Here is a 5,257-nt window from a genome sequence, read left to right on the forward strand (position 1 = left end):
GCTCACAGATTACTATTACACCAGATGCAGGTCCAGATGATTCCGCTCCAGGTGATGCGCTCGAGCTCAAGTGGGAGTTCGACGAGGACTCTCAATGATACTATGTTTCTTTTCCTGATGATCATTAGTGGTGCCCAGTTGGGGGTGATCGGGACCGTGTCGCATGTTGGGTTTATCTTCTATTTTGGCGCCGTAGTCGGGCCTTGAGTGTTTGGTTGATGTAATGTTATTTATGTACTTGATTGACGTGGCGAGTGTAAGCCAACTATGTTATCCCTTTTTATTATCTATATTACATGGGATGTTTGTGATGATTGCCTGACTTGCGACATATGCCTTCAATGCGATTATGCCTCTAAGTCGTGCCTCGACACGTGGGAGATATAGTCGCATCGAGGGTGTTATAAGTTGGTAATCAGAGCCTTCCCCGACCTTAGGAGCCCCATTGCTTGATCGTTTTTAGCAGCCGATTTGTGTCTAGAAAAATGTTTTGAGTCATCTAGGAATTATATATCAGAGAGTTTAGGAATTCTTTTTACTTCCTAGTCTCCTCATCGCTCTGGTAAGGCATCCTGATGTAGAGTTTTGACTCTTCTCTTCTCAAATTTCACTAAAAAAAATTTAGGATCACGCGGGTATCTTGGAATCGTTCCGATGGTTTTATGACAAGAACAATGTCTTGGTGCCTCCTATCGGGGGTTTTGTGGAAGTGTCCCGGGGAGTTGAGCTCTGAGGTGTTGTCGTCATAATTTTATCGTTGCAGTTCTGGAATACCTGAGTTTAGTACGCCGACATCGAAAATCTCTTTTATGCAGTTCGTTGGTGAGATAACCTCGACGCCACCCAGTACTGGGGCGGGAGTTCGGCAGTATCGCCATAACTTGTATAACGGATGCTTTTCGAAGGTTGAGGTAGATGGTTTCCGAAGTTTATCTCGGTTATGTGTTGAAGGATGGATACAGCTGGATGTAGGATTTGCTAGTTTGGGTGAGATATTATGCTTCCCCTGTATCCCCAACACGTGATTGCGTAACCGGAAAGGTTCGGGAGTTTCATAGGTGGGAATTCTTGTAGCTCTAGTTCTTCTTTCACGGATATTGGTTTGAGATTGGGATTTCTTACCGATTATTCGTTCTCGATCCGTACCTTGTTGATTTATTTCTCTACCTTAAGTCTAAGTGGCTTCTCAATTTATGGATATGTGACCATTTCAAGAGGAATGCATTCGTTCATTTTGTTCGGATGTGAAGACTTTATGTTGCAATTTTCATTCTGTTGGATTCAGCTTCAATATTTATCTGTCTATGTGCTAACGGTGGTCAACCTCTTCAGGATGGCTCCCGCTAAGAGCACCAATCAGAATCAGAATCAGAATCAAGATCCGCCACCACCTCCACCTCCTCCGGAGGCATGGCAAGCTGTGATGGCCGCAACCAATGCAAACACACAGTTGATCATGCAAATTCTTCAAGAGCGCAATCAAGGCAACCAAGGGAATCAAGGCAACAATCAGAATCACTTTGCTACACTCAACCAGTTCCTTGCTAACGGGCCAAAGACTTTCAGCAATTGTGTTGAGGCAACCGATGGTGACGATTGGCTTGTGGATCTGTGCAAGCATTTCGAGTGCAGTAACGTCAGGCCTGAAGACTTTGTTAAGTTCGCCTCCTTCCAACTCAAAGATCAAGCTGCAGAATGGTTCCAGCAGTACAAGGATTCCAGAGGTGGACGTGTTTTCACTTGGGATGAATTCCGTCAAGATTTCCGAGCTCACCATATCCCTCGAAGCGTGGTTGAAAGCAAGCGTGAGGAATTCCGCAACCTGAAGCAAGGCTCTTTGTCTGTCTATGACTACAACAAGTTGTTTTAGAAGCTCGCCCGCTTTGCCAAGCAGGACATCCCTGATGAGAAGAGCATGATATACCAGTTCAGGGGTGGTCTCAGAGAAGAAATCCAGCTCGCTCTTGTTCTCTTTGAGCCCTTGAGGTACGATGAGTTCTACAACATGGCACCGAAGCAAGAGGCTACTCAGTTGAGGTGTGATGCTTCTAAGAAGCTAGTCAGAGATGTTACTCCTTCTTCCTCTACTCAAGTGGCCAAGCAGCAGAAGTATTGGCTTCCACCTCCTCCGTTTCGTCAGCCGTATCAGAAGAGCAAAGGTGGCAGTGGTTATTCCCACCCACCCAACCCTGGCTTTCAGAACAAGACTTCGTCTCAAGCTCCAAGATCGAGTGCTCTGTATCACCGTCCGCTTTCAGAGGTCACGTGCAACAAGTGCCAACAGAAGGGTCACTATGCCAACAAGTGCTTCAACCAGAGGCGTCTTCCTCCTCCTCCTCCTGTCAGATCGGCAAGTACAGCGGTGGTCAAGCATAACCCCAAGTCCGCCAAGGTCAATTTGATGAGTGCAGCTCAGTCAGAGGACTCGTCAGATGTCATCATGGGTAACCTTCCTGTTAATGATATTCCTGCAAAAGTTCTTTTTGACACGGGTGCATCACATTGTTTCATCTCAAGACCATTTTTTTCTAAGCATGAGTTGCCCTTAAAAGATTTGCCTAGACAGTTATCTGATGTTTCTCCGGGTAAATTCATGAATGCAAGCGCTATCGCCCCGGATGTTACTATCACATTGGGCGATTACAAGTTTCTCTCTTCTCCGGTGGTTCTTGGTAACTCGGATATTGATCTTATTCTCGGAATGGATTGGCTCTCTAAGCACAAGGCTCAGCTTTATTGTGCCGCCAGGCAGATTCAATTGACTCATTCGTCTAAGGATGTAATTGTCTTTGCCACTCGTGATGATACCATCCGTCTGTTTTCTCTTAATGAGAAGGGTGAACTCGATGCCATCTCACAAATTCAAGTCGTTTGCGAATATCAAGACGTCTTTCGAGAAGAGCTTCCAGGAATGCCTCCGCACCGGCCAGTTGAATTCGTCATTGATCTTGAGCCCGGTACAGAACCTGTGTGCAAGCGTCCTTACAAGCTCGGACCAGAAGAGTTGAAGGAGCTGAAGAAGCAACTCGATATTCAAGAGAAAATGGGTCTCATCCGGCCTAGTTCTTCTCCGTGGGGTTGTGGTGTTCTTTTTGTGAAGAAGAAGGATGGAACGGACCGACTTTGTGTTGATTACCGTCCATTGAACAAGAAGACCATAAAGAACAAATACCCACTTCCCAACATCAATGAGTTGTTCGAACAACTCAAAGGTGCCCAAGTATTCTCCAAGCTCGATCTCCCTATGGGTTATCATCAGATTCGAATCCGTGAACAAGATATTCCCAAGACGGCGTTCAGGACAAGCTATGGTTCATATGAATACACTGTCATGTCTTTTGGCCTCGTCAATGCTCCTCCGACGTTGTCTCGCATGGTGAACTTCATCTTCAACGCCTACACCAATGACTTCGTTTTGGTCTATCTCGACGACATTCTGGTTTTCTCGAAGAACAAGGAAGATCATGCCAAGCACTTGCGTTTGGTACTCGATAAGCTCAGAGAACATCAATTCTACGCCAAGTTCTCCAAGTGTGAATTTTAGCTCGATGAGGTTCTTTATCTTGGTCATATCATCTCTGCCAAGGGCATTGTGGTGAATCCTGAGAAGGTGTCTGCAATTGTGAATTGGGAACCTCCTCAGAACGTGAAGCAACTCCGTAGCTTCCTCAGTCTCGCAAGCTACTGTCGAAGATTCGTTGAAAACTTTTCTAAGATCGCAAAGCCTCTCTCAAATCTTCTCCAGAAGCACGTCAAGTACGTTTGGTCTCCGGAGTGTGACATTGCTTTCAACACTTTGAAAGAGAAATTGATCACTGCTCCAGTTCTGACTTTGCCTGATGAATCCAAGCCGTACGAGGTCTTTTGTGACGCCTCTCTCCAAGGTCTTGGCGCAGTGTTGATGCAAGAGAAGAAAGTTGTTTCTTATACCTCTTGCCAATTGAAGCCTAATGAGAAGAACTACCCCACTCATGATCTCGAGTTGGCGGCAGTTGTGCATGCTCTTTTGACTTGGAGACATCTTCTATTGGGAAGAAAAGTGGACATTTTCACTGATCACAAGAGTCTCAAGTACATCTTCACTCAGCCTAATCTCAACCTAAGGCAAACTCGATGGGTCGAAATGATTCAAGAGTATAATCCGAGTATCGAGTATACTCCAGGCAAGGCCAATGTGATTGCTGACGCATTGAGCAGAAAGGCTTACTGCAACAGTCTTATTCTCAAGCCTTATCAACCCGAGCTTTGTGAAGCTTTCCGCAAACTTAACCTGCAAGTTGTTCCTCAAGGTTTCCTCGCCAACCTTCAAGTCTCTCCTACCTTGGAAGACCAGATTCTCCAAGCCCAGCTTCTTGATGCTATGGTGAAAAAGGTGAAGATTGGGATTGCCAAGAGTCAACCCAAGTACAAGTGCTACCGTCTTGATGACAAGGACACTCTCTTCTTCGAGGATCGTATTGTTGTACCCAAAGGTGACCTTCGTAAAGTCATTATGAACGAGGCTCACAATTCTCTCCTCTCCATCCACCCTGGGAGCACGAAGATGTATCAGGACCTTAAGCAAGCTTATTGGTGGACTCGAATGAAGCGCGAGATTGCTCAATTCGTGAATAAATGTGATGTCTGCAGAAGAGTGAAGGCAGAACACCAAAAGCCAGTTGGTCTCCTCCAACCTCTTGCCATTCCAGAATGGAAGTTTGACCACATTAAGATGGACTTCGTGACTAGGTTTCCAAAGTCCAAGCGTGGCAATGATGCTATATTCGTTGTCATCGACAAACTCACCAAAGTGGCTCATTTTCTGCCTATCAAAGAGTTGATCACTGCAGCTCAATTGGCGGAACTCTATACCTCTCGAATTGTCTCCCTGCACGGTATTCCTGAACTGATCTCTTCAGACCGTGGCAGCATCTTTACCTCCAAGTTTTGGGATTCTTTTCAGAAGGCCATGGGCACCAACATCCGCTTCAGCACAGCTTTCCATCCTCAAACTAGCGGTCAAGTCGAGCGTGTCAACCAGATTCTTGAAGATATGCTCAGGGCTTGTGTGATCTCCTTCGGCATGAAGTGGGAGGATTGTCTTCCTTATGCTGAATTCTCCTACAACAACGGTTTTCAAGAAAGTTCGGGCAAGGCCCCATTGGAAATTCTGTATGGCAGGAAGTGCCGTACCCCTCTCAACTGGTCTGAAACCGGTGAACGTCAGCTTTTGGGTAATGACTTAATCACAGAGGCAGAGGAAATGTGCAAAGTCATT

This window comes from Triticum dicoccoides, chromosome 5A, assembly GCF_002162155.2.
Source record: "Triticum dicoccoides isolate Atlit2015 ecotype Zavitan chromosome 5A, WEW_v2.0, whole genome shotgun sequence".
In the NCBI taxonomy this organism is placed as follows: domain Eukaryota; kingdom Viridiplantae; phylum Streptophyta; class Magnoliopsida; order Poales; family Poaceae; genus Triticum; species Triticum dicoccoides.